The sequence below is a fragment of the Coregonus lavaretus genome, assembly GCF_964263955.1.
Source record: "Coregonus lavaretus genome assembly, chromosome: 5".
NCBI lineage: Eukaryota > Metazoa > Chordata > Actinopteri > Salmoniformes > Salmonidae > Coregonus > Coregonus lavaretus.
Genome location: NC_139992.1, coordinates 7,052,420 through 7,079,282, shown reverse-complemented (window position 1 = coordinate 7,079,282; position 26,863 = coordinate 7,052,420). Strand labels below are relative to the sequence as shown.

The following is a 26,863-nucleotide window of genomic DNA, read 5'->3' as shown; positions in this document are numbered from 1 at the left end:
ATAAATATTACAGACCTCTACATGCTTTGTAAGTAGGAAAACCTGCAAAATCGGCAGTGTATCAAATACTTGTTCTCCCCACTGTAGCACTGTGTGACATCTGCTGATGTAAAAAGGGTTTTATAAATAAAATGTGATTGATTGGTTTCAACAGGGGTGGTTTGATTTGGGTACCGCTCCAGAGAGATCCTGTTGGTTTCAGCAGGGGTGGTTTGATTTGGGGACCGCTCACCTCGGGTAACGCTAACATAGCAGTCCGCTCCGTCTCAATGGAAAGGTGTGATCTGAAATTGTGCGTAATTTGCGGGGGGACGGGGGGTAATGACCCCCCTCCCCAATATTAGAGCCCGGTCAATAATATACCATGATGAATGTGATTGATATGAAATACTTTTCCCAACGTAAAGCACCAGTCTTTACACTACACAGTGTACTCAATTCCTCATTTTATGATTGGATCCCCCCCGCCGCCAATCATGCTTTTCGTTTGGCCTGGTCCCCTGAGGCCGTGGTTTGTGAAAGAAAAAAAAGTTGAGCAAGGCTTGTAAGGAGAACGGAGAAACTGTCAAGGTGTGCTGTAGGTGTAGTGGTGGAATCAAATGCAGGACGCAGACGGATAATCCAACAAACTTGTATTGAGCCGAAAACACGGCAAATGGACAACTCTTGCCCGAAGGCGAAATACGCACGAAGGCGAAAATGAAACAGAACAGCGCACAAACAGGTGCGTAACTCCAGCGCAGTGGAGAGAAGCTCAACCGAGCGAAAACACGTCTGACACAAAACAATAATACACAACACCTGACACACACAACGGGAACTAAATAGGACACTAATGACACTGAATGAAAACAGGTGTGACAACACTTAGACAGAAGCAAACGAACATGAAACATACAACGGTGGCAGCTAGTACTCCGGAGACAACGAACGCCGAAGCCTGCCCGAACAAGGGAGAGAGGCAGCCTCGGCCGAAACCGTGACAGTACCCCCCCCTTGACGCGCGGCTCCAGACGTGCGCTGACTCCGGCCTCGGGGACGACCCGGAGGACGCGGAGCCGGGCGCGTCGGGTGTCCACGATGGAATTCCGTCAGGAGAGACGGGTCCAAAATGTCTCCCCTCGGCACCCAGCACCGCTCCTCTGGACCGTACCCCTCCCACTCCACTAGATACTGGAGACCCCCCATCCGACGTCTCGAATCCAAGATGGACCTCACGGAGTACGCCGGTGCCCCCTCGATGTCCAATGGGGGCGGAGGAGTCTCCCTGATCTCACTGTCTTGGAGTGGGCCAGCTACCACCGGCCTGAGAAGGGACACATGGAACGAGGGGTTAATACTTTTATATTCAACAGGTAGCTGTAATTTATAACACACCTCGTTCAACCTTCCCAGGACTTTAAATGGCCCTACAAACCGCCGACCCAGTTTCCGACAGGGCAGGCGGAGGGGCAGGTTCCTGGTAGAGAGCCAGACTCGATCACCAGGTGCGTACACCGGTCCCTCACTGCGGTGGAGATCAGCGCTCGCCTTATGACGTCGGCGGGCCCGCTGCAGGTGGACGTGTGCAGCGTTCCATGTCTCCTCCGAGCGCCTCGCCCACTTATCCACCGCAGGAGCCTCGATCTGGCTCTGCTGCCAGGGTGCCAGAACCGGCTGGTAACCTAACACACATTGGAAAGGGGTTAGGTTAGTGGAGGAATGGCGTAGGGAATTCTGGGCCATTTCAGCCCAGGGAACGTACCTTGCCCACTCCTCCGGCTGGTCCTGGCAGTATGTTCTAAGAAACCTGCCCACATCCTGGTTTACACGTTCCACCTGCCCATTACTCTCCGGGTGGTAACCCGAGGTGAGGCTCACCGAGACCCCCAACCGCTCCATAAAGGCCCTCCAGACTCTGGAGGTAAATTGGGGACCCCGATCAGACACAATATCCTCGGGTACCCCGTAGTGCCGGAACACATGGGTGAATAGGGCCTCGGCAGTTTGCAGGGCGGTAGGAAGGCCCGGCATGGGGAGCAAACGACAGGCTTTAGAAAACCGGTCCACAACGACCAGTATAGTGGTATTCCCCTGTGAAGGAGGAAGGTCAGTAAGGAAATCCACCGAGAGGTGGGACCATGGTCGTTGTGGCACGGGCAGGGGTAGTAACTTACCCCTAGGCAGATGTCTAGGCGCCTTACACTGGGCACACACCGAGCAGGAGGAAACATAAACCCTCACATCCCTTGCCAACGTGGGCCACCAGTACTTGGCACTAAGACAGTGCACTGTCCGGCCGATACCCGGATGTCCAGAGGAGGGTGACGTGTGAGCCCAATAGATCAATCGATCCCGAACCTCGAGCGGAACGTACTTCCGACCCTCCGGGCACTGTGGTGGACTAGGGTCGGTGCGTAACGCCCGCTCGAGTTCAGCATCGACCTCCCACACTACCGGTGCCACCAGACATGACTCCGGCAGTATGGGAGTGGGCTCCACGGACCTCTCCTCCGTGTCATACCGCCGAGACAGCGCATCTGCCTTACCATTCTGTGACCCAGGGATGTACGTGATCTTAAAAGTAAACCTGGTCAAGAACATATTCCATCTTGCCTGGCGAGGGTTCAGCCTCCTCGCCGCCCGGATGTACTCCAGGTTACGGTGGTCCGTCAAAATGAGGAAAGGGTGTTGAGCCCCCTCAAGCCAGTGCCTCCACACCTTTAAGGCCTGTACCACGGCTAACAGCTCCCTGTCCCCTACGTCATAGTTCCGCTCCGCCGGACTGAGCTTCTTAGAATAAAAAGCACAGGGGCGGAGTTTAGGTGGCGCGCCAGACCGTTGTGAAAGCACGGCTCCTAGACCGGCCTCTGACGCGTCCACCTCTACCTGGAACGGCAAAGAGGGATCCGGATGCGCCAGCACCGGGGCCGAGGTAAACAGGTCCTTCAGCCTCCCAAACGCCCTGTCCGCCTCGGCCGACCACTGCAGACGCACCGGACCCCCCTTCAACAGAGACGTGATGGGAGCTGCCACCTGTCCAAAACCCCGGATAAACCTCCGGTAGTAATTCGCAAACCCCAGAAACTGCTGCACCTCCTTCACAGTGGTTGGTGTTTGCCAATTACGCACGGCCGACACCCGGTCTACCTCCATCTTCACCCCTGACGCAGACAACTGATACCCCAAAAAGGAGACCGACTCCTGGAAAAACAGACACTTCTCTGCCTTCACATACAGGTCGTGCTCCACCAGCCTCCGCAACACTCTACGCACCAGGGCCACATGCTCGACACGGGTAGGCGAGTACACGAGAATGTCATCAATGTACACAACCACCCCCTGCCCCTGCATGTCCCTGAAGATCTCATCCACGAATGATTGGAAAACTGACGGAGCGTTCATCAACCCGTATGGCATGACCAGATACTCGTAATGGCCCGAGGTGGTACTAAAGGCTATCTTCCATTCATCGCCCTCCCTGATGCGCACCAAGTTGTATGCGCTCCTGAGATCTAATTTTGTGAAGAAACGCGCCCCATGCAACGACTCAGTCATGGTCGCAATCAGCGGGAGTGGATAACTGTACTTCACCGTAATCTGATTGAGACCACGGTAATCGATGCACGGGCGCAAACCACCATCCTTTTTCTTCACAAAAAAGAAACTCGAGGACGCAGGGGAAGTGGAAGGCCGTATGTATCCTTGTCTCAGAGATTCGTCTATGTAAGTCTCCATAGCTTTCTTCTCCTCCTGAGACAGAGGATACACATGGCTCCGTGGGAGCGCAGCTCCTGCCTGGAGGTCTATCGCACAATCTCCCTGCCTATGGGGCGGCAACTGCGTCGCCCTCGCCTTACTAAACGCAATAGCCAAATCCCCATACTCAGGGGGAACGTGCAATGCGGGCACCTGGTTTGGACTCTCCACCGAGGTAGCCCCTACGGAAACGCCCAAACATCTACCCACACACTGAGCAGACCACTCCATCAGAGCCCTCTCCTGCCACGAAATGGATGGGTTATGGGTACTCAACCAGGGCATGCCCAGCACCACCGGATACGCAGGAGAGTCAATCAGAAATAGCTGAATCATCTCCTGATGACCCCCCTGCGCACACATCCTAAGTGGCGCCGTGACCTCCCTGATCAAGCCCGTACCCAACGGACGGCTATCTAGGGCATGAACGGGGAAAGGAACATCAACAGGAAGAAGGGGAATCCCTAACGCTAAACAAAACTTTTTATCAATAAAATTCCCAGCCGCGCCTGAATCTACCAGCGCCTTATGCTGGGAATGAGGTGCTACCTGTGGAAAACGCACAGGCATACAAAAATGTGCAACAGAGAGCTCTGGGTGAGTGGGGCGCCTACTCACCTGGAGGGAATCCCCAGTGCGGGACCTGTCGTCCTCTCCCCTAGGAGGCCATCCCCAGCACCTAGCCGCGGTGTGTCCTCCCCGACCACAGTTGGTGCAAGGGATGGACCCCCTAGCAAGCCGACCCCTCCTCTCTCTAGCGCCAGCACCCCCGAGCTCCATGGGGCACGGCTCGGAAGCGCTGGAGGGTGAAATGGACGGACCCCCCTCGGAACGCCCGCGGGTAGCTAGCAGGTTATCCAGCCTGATGGACATGTCGACCAACTGGTCGAACGTGAGGCTGGTGTCCCTACAGGCCAGCTCCCGACGGACGTCCTCTCGTAGACTACACCTGTAGTGGTCGACGAGGGCCCGATCATTCCACCCTGCATCTGCCGCTAGAGTACGGAATTCGAGGGCGAACTCCTGAGCACTCCTCCTCCCCTGCCGGAGGAAGACCAGACGCTCCCCCGCCGCTTTCCCCTCCGGGGGATGGTCAAACACCGCCTTGAAGCGGCGGGAGAACTCGTTGTACGTGATGGTGTCCGCGTCGATCCTCCTCCACTCCGCGTTGGCCCATTCCAACGCCTTCCCGGACAGGCAGGAGATCAGGGCGGACACGCTCTCATGTCCCGAGGGCGCCAGATGCACGGTGGCCAGGTACAGCTCCACCTGGAGAAGGAAACCCTGGCACCCGGCTGCGGTCCCATCGTAAGCCCTCGGGAGCGAGAGTCGGACTCCTCGGGGTTCTGGTGCGGGACTAGGCTGACTGGCCGATGGTGCTGGCACGGAGGGTGGCGGTGGAGGCGTCCCCCAGCCTCGGATGGTGGTGATCACCTCCTGCAGGGCGGTCCCCATCTGCAGGATCTGGTCCCCTTGCTCCCGGACCCTGTCCTCCAGAGTCGCCTGGGCTGCTGCGGCTCCTGCTGATTCCATAGGGGGTGTATTATTCTGTCAAGGTGTGCTGTAGGTGTAGTGGCGGAATCAAATGCAGGACGCAGACGGATAATCCAACAAACTTGTATTGAGCCGAAAACACGGCAAACGGACAACTCTTGCCCGAAGGCGAAATACGCACGAAGGCGAAAATGAAACAGAACAGCGCACAAACAGGTGCGTAACTCCAGCGCAGTGGAGAGAAGCTCAACCGAGCGAAAACACGTCTGACACAAAACAATAATACACAACACCTGACACACACAACGGGAACTAAATAGGACACTAATGACACTGAATGAAAACAGGTGTGACAACACTTAGACAGAAGCAAACAAACATGAAACATACAACGGTGGCAGCTAGTACTCCGGAGACAACGAACGCCGAAGCCTGCCCGAACAAGGGAGAGAGGCAGCCTCGGCCGAAACCGTGACAGAAACACGCAATATCTCCTCTCTTTCTCTCTCCTCTCTCCTTAACAAACCCTCAAATCTGGAAACGAACTTAGAAAAAATAAAACAGTACAGTCAAATGTAACATGGTAAATTCATACGCACTAATAAGAATTATATAGGAAAGGATGTTTTTTCAAATGGAGAACGTTTCTAACTGACGATGTGCATCTCCCTTGTGAGCACTATTTCTCAAAACCAGTGATAACTGGTAACGGTTACATTGGGCTCAATTTTGAGAGTTCAAAGACAACTTTGGTAGTATTCTTTCAGAACAGCTATACAGTGTTATTTTCTAAATAAGCAGAGTAAAACTCACGGGCAGCTAGTAAAGCTCAAAACAAGTTTATTCAACCACTGGGTCATACAGCTGCATAAGACAAAGACATGTTTCCACAAGTACATATATTTATACCCTCCACTGGGCAGAGTCAACTCCTTGCACATCTAGACAGCCGATACATCTCTGTTGCTAGGCAGGAATTTAGCCAATACATCTCTGTTACTAGGCAGGACTTTAGCCAATACATCTCTGTTGCTAGGCAGGACTTTAGCCAATACATCTCTGTTGCTAGGCAGGACTTTAGCCAATACATCTCTGTTGCTAGGCAGGACTTTAGTGATGCCTACTCTTTCTCACTTCACCTGGACTGGTAGGACATGCAGCTAACAAAAACATATGGAAATGTCTGCTCTACCCAAAATTACAACCAAATAATTGCAGCATTACCGTAGAAATGGAAGAGGAAAGTGGAAGAGGGAAAGAGTAAGGAACTTGTCTGTCGGCCCTGCATTAAAGAACATCATTGGTTAAGGAAAACTGGGATAAATAAAAAGTATACCAGTTTCATTTAAGGACCAAAGGATTGACAGCCGTCCCATATAGACTGCAAAATAGTTGGGAAGAGATTTTTGACGTACCGATTCCATGGCATAGTGTTTATGAACTGTTGCGCAATTATTTTAAAATTATTATATAAAATTCTTGCTACCAATAGAATGTTATTTATATGGGAGATACAATCTTCCCAGCTCTGCAGATTTTGCTGCGAAGAGACAGAATAATTAGATCATTTGTTTTGGTACTGTCCATTTGTAGCTTGTTTTTGGACACAGGTCCAGGAATGGCTAAAGGATTGCAATATTTACCTGGAGCTAACCCTGCAGATAGCACTACTGGGTGACAGCTGAGTCACTCACCACCTTTCGGAGACACTTGAAATCCCACCTCTTTAAGGAATACCTGTGATAGGATAAAGTAATCCTTCTACCCCCCCTTACCCCACCCCCCCCCCAAAAAAAAAAAAAAACATATTGTAAAGTGGTTATCCACTGGCTATACGGTGAATGCACCAATTTGTAAGTCGCTCTGGATAAGAGCGTCTGCTAAATGACGTAAATGTAAATGTAAATGTAAATCTGAAAAGTCATAGTCAATCGATCAATAATATAATAATACTTTTAGCAAAAATGTTTATTTTCAATTTACAATCTGTAGAAACAATGAGAATAGAAGGGTTCAGAACTTTTGTAAAACATCACTGTACAGTTGAAAAATATATGGCAAATAGAAATCCAATATGGATGGTGTTAAGAGATAGATGGGTGTTGTTGAAAGGAGTTGAAGGATGGTACTAATAACAACTAACAACAACTAATAACAGCAAGATAACTAATGTAAAGCATACTGTGTCCATAATAAGTATATAGGTTATAGGTTGAGAGCTTTTGTGAAAGAGTACAGTAAGAAAGATATGGCATATACAGTGAGGGGAAAAAAGTATTTGATTCCCTGCTGATTTTGTAAGTTTGCCCACTGAAAAATAAATGATCAGTCTATAATTTTAATGGTAGGTTTATTTGAACAGTGAGAGACAGAATAACAACAAAAAAATCCTCACCTCGTGGAGTTGCAATGAACATGAGAACGGTGAGGAATCAGCCCAGAACTACACGGGAGGATCTTGTCAATGATCTCAAGGCAGCTGGGACCATAGTCACCAAGAAAACAATTGGGAACACACTACGCCGTGAAGGACTGAAATCCTGCAGCGCCCGCAAGGTCCCCCTTCTCAAGAAAGCACATATACATGCCCGTCTGAAGTTTGCCAATGAACATCTGAATGATTCAGAGGAGAACTGGGTGAAAGTGTTGTGGTCAGATGAGACCAAAATGGAGCTCTTTGGCATCAACTCAACTCGCCGTGTTTGGAGGAGGAGGAATGCTGCCTATGGCTCCAAGAACACCATCCCCACCGTCAAACATGGAGGTGGAAACATTATGCTTTTGGGGTGTTTTTCTGCTAAGGGGACCGGACAACTTCACCGCATCAAAGGGACGATGGACGGGGCCATGTACCGTCAAATCTTGGGTGAGAACCTCCTTCCCTCAGCCAGGGCATTGAAAATGGGTCGTGGATGGGTATTCCAGCATGACAATGACCCAAAACACACGGCCAAGGCAACAAAGGAGTGGCTCAAGAAGAAGCACATTAAGGTCCTGGAGTGGCCTAGCCAGTCTCCAGACCTTAATCCCATAGAAAATCTGTGGAGGGAGCTGAAGGTTCGAGTTGCCAAACGTCAGCCTCGAAACCTTAATGACTTGGAGAAGATCTGCAAAGAGGAGTGGGACAAAATCCCTCCTGAGATGTGTGCAAACCTGGTGGCCAACTACAAGAAACGTCTGACCTCTGTGATTGCCAACAAGGATTTTGCCACAAAGTACAAAGTCATGTTTTGCAGAGGGGTCAAATACTTATTTCCCTCATTAAAATGCAAATCAATTTATAAGATTTTTGACATGCGTTTTTCTGGATTTTTTTGTTGTTATTCAATCTCTCACTGTTCAAATAAACCTACCATTAAAATTATAGACTGATAATTTATTTGTCAGTGGGCAAACGTACAAAATCAGCAGGGGATGAAATACTTTTTTCCCTCACTGTAGAAGCAAACCGGATGGACATCATGAACATTATCAGAGAGGTTGAGGGTAAAGGAAGTTCATGAGTAAAAACAAACAAAATAGAATTATTGTAAAATTGTCTGTGTCCATAAAATGTAATACTATGTATAAGCTGGAAGTAGAGGCCTAAGCATTGTTTTTCACTAGTTTACTCCAATTAGGGAAGGGGTGGTGGGGTTGGAAAGTAATAAAGGGAAATATATTTTTTTAAAGGATATGTATATATATATATATATATATATATATGTATTTACAGTGGGGAAAAAAAGTATTTAGTCAGCCACCAATTGTGCAAGTTCTCCCACTTAAAAAGATGAGAGAGGCCTGTAATTTTCATCATAGGTACATGTCAACTATGACAGACAAAATGAGAAAAAAAATTCCAGAATATCACATTGTAGGATTTTTTATGAATTTATTTGCAAATTATGGTGGAAAATAAGTATTTGGTCAATAACAAAAGTTTCTCAATACTTTGTTATATACCCCTTGTTGGCAATGACACAGGTCAAACGTTTTCTGTAAGTCTTCACAAGGTTTTCACACACTGTTGCTGGTATTTTGGCCCATTCCTCCATGCAGATCTCCTCTAGAGCAGTGATGTTTTGGGGCTGTCGCTGGGCAACACGGACTTTCAACTCCCTCCAAATATTTTCTATGGGGTTGAGATCTGGAGACTGGCTAGGCCACTCCAGGACCTTGAAATGCTTCTTACGAAGCCACTCCTTCGTTGCCCGGGAGGTGTGTTTGGGATCATTGTCATGCTAAAAGACCCAGCCATGTTTCATCTTCAATGCCCTTGCTGATGGAAGGAGGTTTTCACTCAAAATCTCACGATACATGGTCCCATTCATTCTTTCCTTTACACGGATCAGTCGTCCTGGTCCCTTTGCAGAAAAACAGCCCCAAAGCATGAAGTTTCCACCCCCATGCTTCACAGTAGGTATGGTGTTCTTTGGATGCAACTCAGCATTCTTTGTCCTCCAAACACGATGAGTTGAGTTTTTACCAAAAAGTTATATTTTGGTTTCATCTGACCATATGACATTCTCCCAATCCTCTTCTGGATCATCCAAATGCACTCTAGCAAACTTCAGACGGGCCACGGTAATGATTGAGACCACGGTAATCGATGCACGGGCGCAAACCACCATCCTTTTTCTTCACAAAAAAGAAACTCGAGGACGCAGGGGAAGTGGAAGGCCGTATGTATCCTTGTCTCAGAGATTCGTCTATGTAAGTCTCCATAGCTTTCTTCTCCTCCTGAGACAGAGGATACACATGGCTCCGTGGGAGCGCAGCTCCTGCCTGGAGGTCTATCGCACAATCTCCCTGCCTATGGGGCGGCAACTGCGTCGCCCTCGCCTTACTAAACGCAATAGCCAAATCCCCATACTCAGGGGGAACGTGCAATGCGGGCACCTGGTTTGGACTCTCCACCGAGGTAGCCCCTACGGAAACGCCCAAACATCTACCCACACACTGAGCAGACCACTCCATCAGAGCCCTCTCCTGCCACGAAATGGATGGGTTATGGGTACTCAACCAGGGCATGCCCAGCACCACCGGATACGCAGGAGAGTCAATCAGAAATAGCTGAATCATCTCCTGATGACCCCCCTGCGCACACATCCTAAGTGGCGCCGTGACCTCCCTGATCAAGCCCGTACCCAACGGACGGCTATCTAGGGCATGAACGGGGAAAGGAACATCAACAGGAAGAAGGGGAATCCCTAACGCTAAACAAAACTTTTTATCAATAAAATTCCCAGCCGCGCCTGAATCTACCAGCGCCTTATGCTGGGAATGAGGTGCTACCTGTGGAAAACGCACAGGCATACAAAAATGTGCAACAGAGAGCTCTGGGTGAGTGGGGCGCCTACTCACCTGGAGGGAATCCCCAGTGCGGGACCTGTCGTCCTCTCCCCTAGGAGGCCATCCCCAGCACCTAGCCGCGGTGTGTCCTCCCCGACCACAGTTGGTGCAAGGGATGGACCCCCTAGCAAGCCGACCCCTCCTCTCTCTAGCGCCAGCACCCCCGAGCTCCATGGGGCACGGCTCGGAAGCGCTGGAGGGTGAAATGGACGGACCCCCCTCGGAACGCCCGCGGGTAGCTAGCAGGTTATCCAGCCTGATGGACATGTCGACCAACTGGTCGAACGTGAGGCTGGTGTCCCTACAGGCCAGCTCCCGACGGACGTCCTCTCGTAGACTACACCTGTAGTGGTCGACGAGGGCCCGATCATTCCACCCTGCATCTGCCGCTAGAGTACGGAATTCGAGGGCGAACTCCTGAGCACTCCTCCTCCCCTGCCGGAGGAAGACCAGACGCTCCCCCGCCGCTTTCCCCTCCGGGGGATGGTCAAACACCGCCTTGAAGCGGCGGGAGAACTCGTTGTACGTGATGGTGTCCGCGTCGATCCTCCTCCACTCCGCGTTGGCCCATTCCAACGCCTTCCCGGACAGGCAGGAGATCAGGGCGGACACGCTCTCATGTCCCGAGGGCGCCAGATGCACGGTGGCCAGGTACAGCTCCACCTGGAGAAGGAAACCCTGGCACCCGGCTGCGGTCCCATCGTAAGCCCTCGGGAGCGAGAGTCGGACTCCTCGGGGTTCTGGTGCGGGACTAGGCTGACTGGCCGATGGTGCTGGCACGGAGGGTGGCGGTGGAGGCGTCCCCCAGCCTCGGATGGTGGTGATCACCTCCTGCAGGGCGGTCCCCATCTGCAGGATCTGGTCCCCTTGCTCCCGGACCCTGTCCTCCAGAGTCGCCTGGGCTGCTGCGGCTCCTGCTGATTCCATAGGGGGTGTATTATTCTGTCAAGGTGTGCTGTAGGTGTAGTGGCGGAATCAAATGCAGGACGCAGACGGATAATCCAACAAACTTGTATTGAGCCGAAAACACGGCAAACGGACAACTCTTGCCCGAAGGCGAAATACGCACGAAGGCGAAAATGAAACAGAACAGCGCACAAACAGGTGCGTAACTCCAGCGCAGTGGAGAGAAGCTCAACCGAGCGAAAACACGTCTGACACAAAACAATAATACACAACACCTGACACACACAACGGGAACTAAATAGGACACTAATGACACTGAATGAAAACAGGTGTGACAACACTTAGACAGAAGCAAACAAACATGAAACATACAACGGTGGCAGCTAGTACTCCGGAGACAACGAACGCCGAAGCCTGCCCGAACAAGGGAGAGAGGCAGCCTCGGCCGAAACCGTGACAGAAACACGCAATATCTCCTCTCTTTCTCTCTCCTCTCTCCTTAACAAACCCTCAAATCTGGAAACGAACTTAGAAAAAATAAAACAGTACAGTCAAATGTAACATGGTAAATTCATACGCACTAATAAGAATTATATAGGAAAGGATGTTTTTTCAAATGGAGAACGTTTCTAACTGACGATGTGCATCTCCCTTGTGAGCACTATTTCTCAAAACCAGTGATAACTGGTAACGGTTACATTGGGCTCAATTTTGAGAGTTCAAAGACAACTTTGGTAGTATTCTTTCAGAACAGCTATACAGTGTTATTTTCTAAATAAGCAGAGTAAAACTCACGGGCAGCTAGTAAAGCTCAAAACAAGTTTATTCAACCACTGGGTCATACAGCTGCATAAGACAAAGACATGTTTCCACAAGTACATATATTTATACCCTCCACTGGGCAGAGTCAACTCCTTGCACATCTAGACAGCCGATACATCTCTGTTGCTAGGCAGGAATTTAGCCAATACATCTCTGTTACTAGGCAGGACTTTAGCCAATACATCTCTGTTGCTAGGCAGGACTTTAGCCAATACATCTCTGTTGCTAGGCAGGACTTTAGCCAATACATCTCTGTTGCTAGGCAGGACTTTAGTGATGCCTACTCTTTCTCACTTCACCTGGACTGGTAGGACATGCAGCTAACAAAAACATATGGAAATGTCTGCTCTACCCAAAATTACAACCAAATAATTGCAGCATTACCGTAGAAATGGAAGAGGAAAGTGGAAGAGGGAAAGAGTAAGGAACTTGTCTGTCGGCCCTGCATTAAAGAACATCATTGGTTAAGGAAAACTGGGATAAATAAAAAGTATACCAGTTTCATTTAAGGACCAAAGGATTGACAGCCGTCCCATATAGACTGCAAAATAGTTGGGAAGAGATTTTTGACGTACCGATTCCATGGCATAGTGTTTATGAACTGTTGCGCAATTATTTTAAAATTATTATATAAAATTCTTGCTACCAATAGAATGTTATTTATATGGGAGATACAATCTTCCCAGCTCTGCAGATTTTGCTGCGAAGAGACAGAATAATTAGATCATTTGTTTTGGTACTGTCCATTTGTAGCTTGTTTTTGGACACAGGTCCAGGAATGGCTAAAGGATTGCAATATTTACCTGGAGCTAACCCTGCAGATAGCACTACTGGGTGACAGCTGAGTCACTCACCACCTTTCGGAGACACTTGAAATCCCACCTCTTTAAGGAATACCTGTGATAGGATAAAGTAATCCTTCTACCCCCCCTTACCCCACCCCCCCCCCAAAAAAAAAAAAAAACATATTGTAAAGTGGTTATCCACTGGCTATACGGTGAATGCACCAATTTGTAAGTCGCTCTGGATAAGAGCGTCTGCTAAATGACGTAAATGTAAATGTAAATGTAAATCTGAAAAGTCATAGTCAATCGATCAATAATATAATAATACTTTTAGCAAAAATGTTTATTTTCAATTTACAATCTGTAGAAACAATGAGAATAGAAGGGTTCAGAACTTTTGTAAAACATCACTGTACAGTTGAAAAATATATGGCAAATAGAAATCCAATATGGATGGTGTTAAGAGATAGATGGGTGTTGTTGAAAGGAGTTGAAGGATGGTACTAATAACAACTAACAACAACTAATAACAGCAAGATAACTAATGTAAAGCATACTGTGTCCATAATAAGTATATAGGTTATAGGTTGAGAGCTTTTGTGAAAGAGTACAGTAAGAAAGATATGGCATATACAGTGAGGGGAAAAAAGTATTTGATTCCCTGCTGATTTTGTAAGTTTGCCCACTGAAAAATAAATGATCAGTCTATAATTTTAATGGTAGGTTTATTTGAACAGTGAGAGACAGAATAACAACAAAAAAATCCTCACCTCGTGGAGTTGCAATGAACATGAGAACGGTGAGGAATCAGCCCAGAACTACACGGGAGGATCTTGTCAATGATCTCAAGGCAGCTGGGACCATAGTCACCAAGAAAACAATTGGGAACACACTACGCCGTGAAGGACTGAAATCCTGCAGCGCCCGCAAGGTCCCCCTTCTCAAGAAAGCACATATACATGCCCGTCTGAAGTTTGCCAATGAACATCTGAATGATTCAGAGGAGAACTGGGTGAAAGTGTTGTGGTCAGATGAGACCAAAATGGAGCTCTTTGGCATCAACTCAACTCGCCGTGTTTGGAGGAGGAGGAATGCTGCCTATGGCTCCAAGAACACCATCCCCACCGTCAAACATGGAGGTGGAAACATTATGCTTTTGGGGTGTTTTTCTGCTAAGGGGACCGGACAACTTCACCGCATCAAAGGGACGATGGACGGGGCCATGTACCGTCAAATCTTGGGTGAGAACCTCCTTCCCTCAGCCAGGGCATTGAAAATGGGTCGTGGATGGGTATTCCAGCATGACAATGACCCAAAACACACGGCCAAGGCAACAAAGGAGTGGCTCAAGAAGAAGCACATTAAGGTCCTGGAGTGGCCTAGCCAGTCTCCAGACCTTAATCCCATAGAAAATCTGTGGAGGGAGCTGAAGGTTCGAGTTGCCAAACGTCAGCCTCGAAACCTTAATGACTTGGAGAAGATCTGCAAAGAGGAGTGGGACAAAATCCCTCCTGAGATGTGTGCAAACCTGGTGGCCAACTACAAGAAACGTCTGACCTCTGTGATTGCCAACAAGGATTTTGCCACAAAGTACAAAGTCATGTTTTGCAGAGGGGTCAAATACTTATTTCCCTCATTAAAATGCAAATCAATTTATAAGATTTTTGACATGCGTTTTTCTGGATTTTTTTGTTGTTATTCAATCTCTCACTGTTCAAATAAACCTACCATTAAAATTATAGACTGATAATTTATTTGTCAGTGGGCAAACGTACAAAATCAGCAGGGGATGAAATACTTTTTTCCCTCACTGTAGAAGCAAACCGGATGGACATCATGAACATTATCAGAGAGGTTGAGGGTAAAGGAAGTTCATGAGTAAAAACAAACAAAATAGAATTATTGTAAAATTGTCTGTGTCCATAAAATGTAATACTATGTATAAGCTGGAAGTAGAGGCCTAAGCATTGTTTTTCACTAGTTTACTCCAATTAGGGAAGGGGTGGTGGGGTTGGAAAGTAATAAAGGGAAATATATATTTTTAAAGGATATGTATATATATATATATATATATATATATGTATTTACAGTGGGGAAAAAAAGTATTTAGTCAGCCACCAATTGTGCAAGTTCTCCCACTTAAAAAGATGAGAGAGGCCTGTAATTTTCATCATAGGTACATGTCAACTATGACAGACAAAATGAGAAAAAAAATTCCAGAATATCACATTGTAGGATTTTTTATGAATTTATTTGCAAATTATGGTGGAAAATAAGTATTTGGTCAATAACAAAAGTTTCTCAATACTTTGTTATATACCCCTTGTTGGCAATGACACAGGTCAAACGTTTTCTGTAAGTCTTCACAAGGTTTTCACACACTGTTGCTGGTATTTTGGCCCATTCCTCCATGCAGATCTCCTCTAGAGCAGTGATGTTTTGGGGCTGTCGCTGGGCAACACGGACTTTCAACTCCCTCCAAATATTTTCTATGGGGTTGAGATCTGGAGACTGGCTAGGCCACTCCAGGACCTTGAAATGCTTCTTACGAAGCCACTCCTTCGTTGCCCGGGAGGTGTGTTTGGGATCATTGTCATGCTAAAAGACCCAGCCATGTTTCATCTTCAATGCCCTTGCTGATGGAAGGAGGTTTTCACTCAAAATCTCACGATACATGGTCCCATTCATTCTTTCCTTTACACGGATCAGTCGTCCTGGTCCCTTTGCAGAAAAACAGCCCCAAAGCATGAAGTTTCCACCCCCATGCTTCACAGTAGGTATGGTGTTCTTTGGATGCAACTCAGCATTCTTTGTCCTCCAAACACGATGAGTTGAGTTTTTACCAAAAAGTTATATTTTGGTTTCATCTGACCATATGACATTCTCCCAATCCTCTTCTGGATCATCCAAATGCACTCTAGCAAACTTCAGACGGGCCTGGACATGTACTGGCTTAAGCAGGGGGACACGTCTGGCAATGCAGGATTTGAGTCCCTGGCGGAGTAGTGTGTTACTGATGGTAGGCTTTGTTACTTTGGTCCCAGCTCTCTGCAGGTCATTCACTAGGTCCCCCCGTGTGGTTCTGGGATTTTTTCTCACCGTTCTTGTGATCATTTTGACCCCACGGGGTGAGATCTTGCGTGGAGCCCCAGATCGAGGGAGATTATCAGTGGTCTTGTATGTCTTCCATTTCCTAATAATTGCTCCCACAGTTGATTTCTTCAAACCAAGCTGCTTACCTATTGCAGATTCAGTCTTCCCAGCCTGGTGCAGGTCTACAATTTTGTTTCTGGTGTCCTTTGACAGCTCTTTGGTCTTGGCCATAGTGGAGTTTGGAGTGTGACTGTTTGAGGTTGTGTACAGGTGTCTTTTATACTGATAACAAGTTCAAACAGGTGCCATTAATACAGGTAACGAGTGGAAGACAGAGGAGCCTCTTATAGAAGAAGTTACAGGTCTATGAGAGCCAGAAATCTTGCTTGTTTGTAGGTGACCAAATACTTATTTTCCACCATAATTTGCAAATAAATTCATTAAAAATCCTACAATGTGATTTTCTGGATTTTTTTTCCTCAATTTGTCTGTCATAGTTGACGTGTACCTATGATGAAAATGACAGGCCTCTCTCATCTTTTTAAGTGGGAGAACTTGCACAATTGGTGGCTGACTAAATACTTTTTCCCCCCACTGTATATGTATGTATATATATATATATACACTGCTCAAAAAAATAAAGGGAACACTTAAACAACACAATATAACTCCAAGTCAATCACACTTCTGTGAAATCAAACTGTCCACTTAGGAAGCAACACTGATTGACAATAAATGTCACATGCTGTTGTGAAAATAAAATAGACAACAGGTGGAAATTATAGGCAATTAGCAAGACACCCACAATAAAGAAGTGATTCTGCAGGTGGTGACCACAGACCACTTCTCAGTTCCTATGCTTCCTGGCTGATGTTTTGGTCACTTTTGAATGCTGGCAGTGCTTTCACTCTAGTGGTAGCATGAGACTGAGTCTACAACCCACACAAGTGGCTCAGGTAGTGCAGCTCATCCAGGATGGCACATCAATGCGAGCTGTGGCAAGAAGGTTTGCTGTGTCTGTCAGCGTAGTGTCCAGAGCATGGAGGGCGCTACCAGGAGACAGGCCAGTACATCAGGAGACGTGGAGGAGGCCGTAGGAGGGCAACAACCCAGCAGCAGGACCGCTACCTCCGCCTTTGTGTAAGGAGGAGCAGGAGGAGCACTGCCAGAGCCCTGCAAAACGACCTCCAACAGGCCACAAATTTGCATGTGTCTGTTCAAACGGTCAGAAACAGACTCCATGAGGGTGGTATGAGGGCCCGACGTCCACAGGTGGGGGTTGTGCTTACAGCCCAACACCGTGCAGGACGTTTGGCCTTTGCCAGAGAACACCAAGATTGGCAAATTCGCCACTGGCGCCCTGTGCTCTTCACAGATGAAAGCAGGTTCACACTGAGCACATGTGACAGACGTGACAGAGTCTGGAGACGCCGTGGAGAACGTTCTGCTGCCTGCAACATCCTCCAGCATGACCGGTTTGGCGGTGGGTCAGTCATGGTGTGGGGTGGCATTTCTTTGGGGGGCCGCACAGCCCTCCATGTGCTCGCCAGAGGTAGCCTGACTGCCATTAGGTACCGAGATGAGATCCTCAGACCCCTTGTGAGACCATATGCTGGTGCGGTTGGCCCTGGGTTCCTCCTAATGCAAGACAATACTAGACCTCATGTGGCTGGAGTGTGTCAGCAGTTCCTGCAAGAGGAAGGCATTGATGCTATGGACTGGCCCGCCCGTTCCCCAGACCTGAATCCAATTGAGCACATCTGGGACATCATGTCTCGCTCCCTACAACGCCTGGGATGCTTTAGTCCAGGTCTGGGAGGAGATCCCTCAGGAGACCATCCGCCACCTCATCAAGAGCATGCCCAGGCGTTGTAGGGAGGTCATACAGGCACGTGGAGGCCACACACACTACTGAGCCTCATTTTGACTTGTTTTAAGGACATTACATCAAAGTTGGATCAGCCTGTAGTGTGGTTTTCCACTTTAATTTTGAGGGTGACTCCAAATCCAGACCTCCATGGGTTGATAAATTTGATTTCCATTGATAATTTTTGTGTGATTTTGTTGTCAGCACATTCAACTATGTAAAGAAAAAAGTATTTAATAAGATTATTTCATTCATTCAGATCTAGGATGTGTTGTTTAAGTGTTCCCTTTATTTTTTTGAGCAGTGTACAGTGGGGGAAAAAAGTATTTAGTCAGCCACCAATTGTGCAAGTTTTCCCACTTAAAAAGATGAGAGAGGCCTGTAATTTTCATCATAGGTACACGTCAACTATGACAGACAAATTGAGAATTTTTTTTCCAGAAAATCACATTGTAGGATTTTTAATGAATTTATTTGCAAATTATGGTGGAAAATAAGTATTTGGTCACCTACAAACAAGCAAGATTTCTGGCTCTCACAGACCTGTAACTTCTTCTTTAAGAGGCTCCTCTGTCCTCCACTCGTTACCTGTATTAATGGCACCTGTTTGAACTTGTTATCAGTATAAAAGACACCTGTCCACAACCTCAAACAGTCACACTCCAAACTCCACTATGGCCAAGACCAAAGAGCTGTCAAAGGACACCAGAAACAAAATTGTAGACCTGCACCAGGCTGGGAAGACTGAATCTGCAATAGGTAAGCAGCTTGGTTTGAAGAAATCAACTGTGGGAGCAATTATTAGGAAATGGAAGACATACAAGACCACTGATAATCTCCCTCGATCTGGGGCTCCACGCAAGATCTCACCCCGTGGGGTCAAAATGATCACAAGAACGGTGAGCAAAAATCCCAGAACCACACGGGGGGACCTAGTGAATGACCTGCAGAGAGCTGGGACCAAAGTAACAAAGCCTACCATCAGTAACACACTACGCCGCCAGGGACTCAAATCCTGCAGTGCCAGACGTGTCCCCCTGCTTAAGCCAGTACATGTCCAGGCCCGTCTGAAGTTTGCTAGAGTGCATTTGGATGATCCAGAAGAGGATTGGGAGAATGTCATATGGTCAGATGAAACCAAAATAAAACTTTTTGGTAAAAACTCAACTCATCGTGTTTGGAGGACAAATAATGCAGAGTTGCATCCAAAGAACACCATGCCTACTGTGAAGCATGGGGGTGGAAACACCATGCTTTGGGGCTGTTTTTCTGCAAAGGGACCAGGACGACTGATCCGTGTAAAGGAAAGAATTTATGGGGCCATGTATCGTGAGATTATGAGTGAAAACCTCCTTCCATCAGCAAGGGCATTGAAGATGAAACGTGGCTGGGTCTTTCAGCATGACAATGATCCGAAACACACCGCCCGGGCAACGAAGGAGTGGTTTCGTAAGAAGCATTTCAAGGTCCTGGAGTGGCCTAGCCAGTCTCCAGATCTCAACCCCATAGAAAATCTTTGGAGGGAGTTGAAAGTCCGTGTTGCCCAGCGACAGCCCCAAAAGATCACTGCTCTAGAGGAGATCTGCATGGAGGAATGGGCCAAAATACCAGCAACAGTGTGAAGACTTACAGAAAACGTTTGACCTATGTCATTGCCAACAAAGGGTATATAACAAAGTATTGAGAAACTTTTGTTATTGACCAAATACTTATTTTCCACCATAATTTGCAAATAAATTCATTAAAAATCCTACAATGTGATTTTCTGGATATTTTTAAGTGGGAGAACTTGCACAATTGGTGGCTGACTAAATACTTTTTTTCCCCACTGTATATATATAGTGTATATATGGCCTAGTCAAAGTCCAGACCTAATCCCAATTGAGATGTTGTGGCAGGACTTGAAACGAGCAGTTTATGCTTGAAAGCCCACACGTCACTGAGTTAAAGCAGTTCTGCATGGAAGAGTGGGCCAAAATTCCTCCACAGCGACATGAGAGACTGATCAACAACTACAGGAAGCATTTGGTTGGAGTCATTGCAGCTAAAGGTGGCACAACCAGTTATTGAGTGAAAGGGGGCAATTACTTTTTCACACAGGGGAATTGGGTGTTGCATAACTTTGTTTATGATATAAATATGTAATTGTTGTGTTATTTGTTCACTTATGTTCCCTTTATCTAATATTAGGTTTTGGTTGAAGATCTGATAACATTCAGTATCACAAATATGCAAAAGTAGAGAAAATTAGAAAGGGGGCAAATACTTTTTCATAGCACTGTATATATATATTTGCGAGAGAAAAAAACATGGGGGATTGGAAGTGATGCAGACAATTACATTGATGGAAGTTACAATCTATCTGCAATATTAAAGCTGATCTACCCCCTAAAAAAATATATTTAAAAAATACATATATTTTGCTAGGCAGGACTTTAGCCAATACATCTCTGTTGCTAGGCAGGACTTTAGCCAATACATATCTGTTGCTAGGCAGGACTTTAGTGATGCCTACCCTTTCTCACTTCACCTGACCTCGGCCCAAATTCCTCACTCTTCCCCAACTCACGGCTGTCCTGGAACAAGACTGGGGCCCTTCTCCTCTCCATTGGATAGCTGACTGGAACAAGACTGGGGCCCTTCTCCTCTCCATTGGATACCTGACTGGAACAAGACTGGGGCCCTTCTCCTCTCCATTGGATAGCTGACTGGAACAAGACTGGGGCCCTTCTCCTCTCCATAGGATAGCTGAGATGTAACATGTTCTCCCTGCACTCCCCTTTATCACTCAGTAGATTTCCATACCCTCAGTTCTAATATGCTAACATGAATAAGGATATTTCTTATTTCAAGTTTAGAAGTTAGTACCCCACAACAGCTATACACACACTTCTAATTGTCTGCATTCTTACAGCAGCAGTGGGAAGCCATAGTGTGTGTTTTATGCCTGTTATTATTGTAGAAGGCTACAGAATTAGAGAAGGGCTATTTCTATTAACCTCAGGCAGTAGGCTCAAGCAAGCCTGTTTCTCCCCCCGGTCAGAGGCAGCCTGCCGGTCTCCCAGACTCTGACCATTGACCAAGAGCAGCAACCTATCCTCCTTATTTATGCCAATTTGAAGGCCACAGTGGTGGTGGAAAAGCACTAATCATGTGTATGCAACCAAATAATCACTATTAGAATACTTCCAGAATCAACTAAATGTTTTATTTCAATTTGAGAATCTACAATAGAAATTGGCCCACCCTACCCCAGGGAAGTACTGATCTAGCTATTGATTAGCACAAATACAGACCTCATGCTTCAGCTCCCAGACACCCTTAGAAGGGCGTTGACCCCAGAACCCATTGACCCCCCCCCCCCCACCCCAATATGCAACCCAAAGTTACGCCTTTGAATTAAAGGGACGCAAAGACAACTGAACTCCCTAAAACCACCTGCTCTGATTATCCGCACCTAAGCACACATCCCTTCCCCAATACACGTACTAATATTGGACTATAAATTGTGCCATCCTGTATTATACTTACAGAAAAATACGGAAAGTATTCAGACCCCTTTACTTTTATCAAGTTTATTCTAAAATTGATTAAATTGTTATTTTTTTCTTATTTAGGCTTGCCATAACCAAGTGGTTGAATACTTATTGACTCAAGACATTTAAGCTTTTAATTTTTTATGAATTAGTAAAAAATTAAATAAAAACATAAATCCACGTTGACATTATGGGGTATTGTGTGTAGGCCAGTGACCAAAAATATTAATGGAATGTAAATTCAGGCTGTAACACAACAAAAATGTGGAAAAAGTCAAGGGGTGTGAATACTTTCTGAAGGCACTCGGAAAGTATTCAGACTCCTTGACTTTTTCCACATTTTGTTACTTTACAGCCTTATTCTAAAATTGATTAAATTATTTTCCCCCCTCATCAATCTATACCCAATAATGACGAAGCAAAAATAGGTTTTTAGAATTTTTTGCTAATGTATTAAAAATAAAAAAACGGAAATATCACATTTACATAAGTATTCAGACCTTTTACTCAGTACTTTGTTGAAGCACCTTTGGCAGTAATTACAGCCTCAAGTATTCTTGGGTATGACGCTACAAGCTTGGCACACCTGTATTTGGGGAGTTTCTCCCATTCTTCTCTGCAGATCCTCTAAAGCTCTGTCAGGTTGGATGGGGAGCGTTGCTGCACAGCTATTTTCAGGTCCGGGCTTTGGCTGGGCCACTCAAGGACATTCTGAGACTTGTCCCGAAGCCACTCCTGCGTTGTCTTGGCTGTGTGCTTAGGGTTGTTGTCCTGTTGGAAGGTGAACATTCGCCCCAGTCTGAGGTCCTGAGCGCTCTGGAGCAGGTTTTCATCAAGGATCTCTCTGTACTTTGCTCTGTTCATCTTTCCCTCAATCCTGACTAGTCTCCCAGTCCCTGCCGCTGAAAAACATCCCCACAGCATGATGCTGCCACCACCATGCTTCACTGTAGGGATGGTGCCAGGTTTCCACCAGACGTGATGCTTGGCATTCAGGCCAAAGAGTTCAATCTTGGTTTCGTCAGACCAGAGAATTTTGTTTCTCATGGTCTGAGAGTCCTTTAGGTGCCTTTTGGCAAACTCCAAGTGGGCTGTCATGTGCCTTTTACTGAGGAGTGGCTTCCGTCTGGCCACTCTACCATAAAGGCCTAATTGGTGGAGTGCTGCAGAGATGGTTGTCTAACTGGAAGCTTCTCCCATCTCCACAGAGGAACTCTGGAGTGACCATTGGGTTCTTGGTCACCTCCCTGACCAAGGCCCTTCTCCCCCGATTGCTCAGTTTGACCGGGCAGCCAGCTCTAGAAAGAGTCTTGGTGGTTCCAAACTTCTTCCATTTAAGAATGATGGAGGCCACTGTGTTCTTGGGGACCTTCAATGCTGCAGAATATTTTTGGTTCCCTTCCCCAGATCTGTGACTCAACACAATCCTCTCTCAGAGCTCTACGGACAATTCCTTCGACCTCATGCCTTGGTTTTTGTTCTGACATGCACTGTCAACTGTGGGACCTTTTATAGACAGGTGTGTGCCTTTCCAAATCATGTCCAATCAAGTTAATTTACCACAGGTGGACTCCAATCAAGTTGTAGAAACATCTCAAGGATGATGAATGCAAACAGGATGCACCTGAGTTCAATTATGGGTCTCATAGCAAAGGGTCTGAATACTTATGTAAAAAAGGTATTTCAGTTTTTTTAGAATAAGGCTGTAACATAACAAAATCTGGGAAAAGTCAAGGGGTCTGAATACTTTCCGAATGTACTGTATGCTAAAACGTTTATGCTATTCTACTGAGCCATTTACTTTCTGTTCTTATCTTTTATTCGTCTTATTATTTTCCATTATCCAGAAGGAACCTGCAAGTAAGCATTTCGTTGGACGGTGTATATAATGCGTATCCCATATATACGACTAATAAAACTTGAAACTTCCCTGTAATCCACTTGTAAATAGCTAATTGAAAATTGTCAAACATTTGATAAAAATTGTTGGTGTTTTGAAATGGGTTCCTACGGTTTTGCCGCGAGCAAGCCTCTCTGTCGGGCAAATCCCAAACGACATAGCTGGATCAGGTCATGAGCTGTTCTCCACGGAAAAGTGTCACTGAACAATGTGATTCCTCCATGCTGATGGCTTGGATCACTCCCAATATGGCTTCTGGGTCATCCATCAGCCCAGAGAGGGGATGAGGGGAGGGGTTGCTTGATGCCCATAGTTGGAGCTCATTTCTCAGTCCCAGGTTCCTCAGCAGTATAGAACAGAACCATATTTCTCCCTCCCTGCTCCCACCACTACTTCAACCCCCGCCCCCCCCCCCCCCCCCCCCCCCACCACACCACACCACACACTGATGACAAATCAGCAATGCTGAGTTAGAGTCCATGGCCCTTTCACAAGCTGTCAGATTTTCAGGGTCACTGCTTATTTGTCGGGTTTGCTTAGTCCAAATTCTCAGCCTGCCTCAACCTCACACGTTAGGAGAGGGTGGCGGTAGGAGGCCGGTTCTGTTTCGTTTTGGCTGTAGCCTCTAGGCTTTAAAGAAGGACAACGTCCCCAGAGACAGTTTATAAAAGAAGGCTGTAGGTTTGTGTAGTTTGGCTCAGCAGCAGTTTACCGTTCCAAAGGAGAATTTATATTCAGTGGTAATGTTGTTGTAAGTGTTGCATCATTATTGCAAGTGCCTCCGAAGCACATCGATGGAGCCATAAGTCTTGACAGCCAATCAATAATTCATATTCTGATTAAAGCTTGAAATAACGTATTTTAGACTTAAGTGAAATGTTCCATTTATTCATAAGGCAAGGAAATATTAGAAAATGACCAAGAAGTAGTAGTAGTGGAAGAAAGCACAGACATTGGTCTGGAGATCCTACAACGGTTTTGGGTGGAAACAGTGGTAGGACGGGGCAGTGGTAGGACGGGGCAGTGGTAGGACGGGGCAGTGGTAGGACGGGGCAGTGGTAGGACGAGGCAGTGGTAGGGCAGTGGTAGGACGGGGCAGTGGTAGGACGGGGCAGTGGTAGGACAGTGGTAGGACGGGGCAGTGGTAGGACGGGGCAGTGGTAGGACGAGGCAGTGGTAGGACGAGGCAGCCTGTGAAATATGAAGCATGTATTTCGATATTTTTATTGCTTGTTGACTGGTGGATCTCTAGGTCTAATATTTCCTTGCCTTATGAATAAATGGAACATTTCACTTATGTCTAAATACGTTATTTCTCCATTATGCTAAGTTAAGTGTATTTGGCAAAGCCGAGCTGTTAAATCCAGCTTAGCCCAGTGTAGAAATTCCCTCAGGTATTGCTGGAGCGCTATACAAATGTCAATATATTGAGTTGATCTATAATTTATGAGTTAATCAGTGAAAACAAAAATCCCAGGCAACACCAGTGTTGCTTCAGTAATCGGTAATCAGTAATCAGTTTGGAGGCGTACCTTTTTCCTCATGGATGCGTTGGATGGACCACGTGACGGACCAGTACCACAAAGCACAGTGACCAACTACAATGGCATCAATAACAACAACGCTTAACCCCAGCAGACTGGCTGGCAAAATATCTCTCAGGCCAGAGTACACGGCACTGAGCCGGGGTAATACCACTGAGCCACATACCTCGCCGCTCCATTACGCAATGTATGTCAACAGACCACGAAAGGCTACTATTGCTCAATGTCTGAATATCAATGTATCGTTACGTATTATGGAAGGAGATGCTTTCTACTTTCTGCAAGCAAGTTTGCAGCATTGATGTGACGGTGGACTTAGACTATTTGTCTTTAGGGTCAATGGGATGCTCGTTTGAATTGGTACAGTAAAGCATGAAAATCTAGGGCATGGACATTAGCCAGAACTACTGAGACGAGATATACTGTAGTTGACATATTTTAAACTCACACATACTCACAGTCCCGATGATATGTCTGATATGATGTGATATGAAATGTCAAACTGGGAATAAGGTCGGGGCGTCCACTCAACGCCCTCCACCCAAGCTCCGTGTGACAAGCTCCGTCAGACACTCAAAGGGCCACATGTCATCAGGTGTCTGGTTTTTTTAGCGTAGCCTCCAATCCTCTCCTACTATTCTCTCTGCTGACCCCTCACAGACAACAAGGAGCTCGTTTCTCAGTCCCAGGTTCCTCAGCAGTATAGAACAGAACCATATTTCTCCCTCCCTGCTCCCACCACTACTTCAACCCCCCCCCACACCACACACTGATGACGAATCAGCAATACTGAGTTAGAGTCCATGGCCCTTTCACAAGCTGTCAGATTTTCAGGGTCACTGCTTATTTGTCGGGTTTGCTTAGTCAAAATTCTCAGCCTGCCTCAACCTCACACGTTAGGAGAGGGTGGCGGTAGGAGGCCGGTTCTGTTTTCGTTTTGGCTGTAGCCTCTAGGCTTTAAAGAAGGAAAACGACCCCAGAGACAAAAGAGCTGACCCGACCCCATTTACCCGGGTCATGTCAAGACATCGCATTAGCGGTCAGAGGGTGTTGCGGTCACAGTACGGTATCGTCATAGAGGTCCAATTCCCATGACATCATCAATATTCCAGACTTTTCTTTCATTCTTCAATCATCTCTTCTTTTGTTCGTTGGGTTCTTTTAAATTCTCCCGTCATTTCTTCTCTGTTCGTTGGGTTCGGTCATTGAATCAATGAGAGACTGACTCAATGGATTGATTGAACAGCTCTCCGAAGTTGAAACGCCATGCTTTTTGCTTGGAAATAATACAGTTCTGTGTGTCTTGTGTAGAACATGGATTGGCACACTACATATACTCCTAGTGAGGATAGTGTTATAGCTTAGCAGTATACCTTATGAGGTTAATCTGACCAGAAGTCAGGCCAACTTCTAAGTCCCCCCGCTTTGACCTGACTTGTTCAACTATAGCTCCACTAATTGCTCCGATGTAATTATGTATTTTCCAACGTTTCGACCGCAAGCTGTCTTCATCAGGGTTTCATGACACTGCAGGTCACCAGTATAGGTTTTGATAGGACACGCGCAGGTGTTCATAATCATGGCCGGCTATGGCCTGATGTCATTGGTCAATATACAGATAATATAGAAAAAAAAGCACAAATAGATATAAAACGATCACAGATGGCCTACAATTTCATCATAATCAGCCTAGTGTACAACATATGATTTAGAATAGATAACAGAATCACAGGAATGGTTTCAGATCAAACTCAACATTCAGACTATAGGGAGCAAGGGTCTATTGGCTCGACTAAGCTGCTGGAGCCAATAAGCCAATGAGCAAGGCAGGGGGATGGATGAAC

General features: G+C 46.7%; 1 protein-coding gene across 1 annotated transcript in view; it reads left to right on the top strand.

Moving 5' to 3' along the window:
* The window catches only part of LOC311129697 (aryl hydrocarbon receptor-like), a gene marked incomplete at both ends in the record, with an annotated part of 71,740 nt that overhangs the window by 13,642 nt on the left and 31,235 nt on the right, over nt 1–26,863 (top strand). The gene's annotated exons all lie outside the window — the stretch shown is intronic.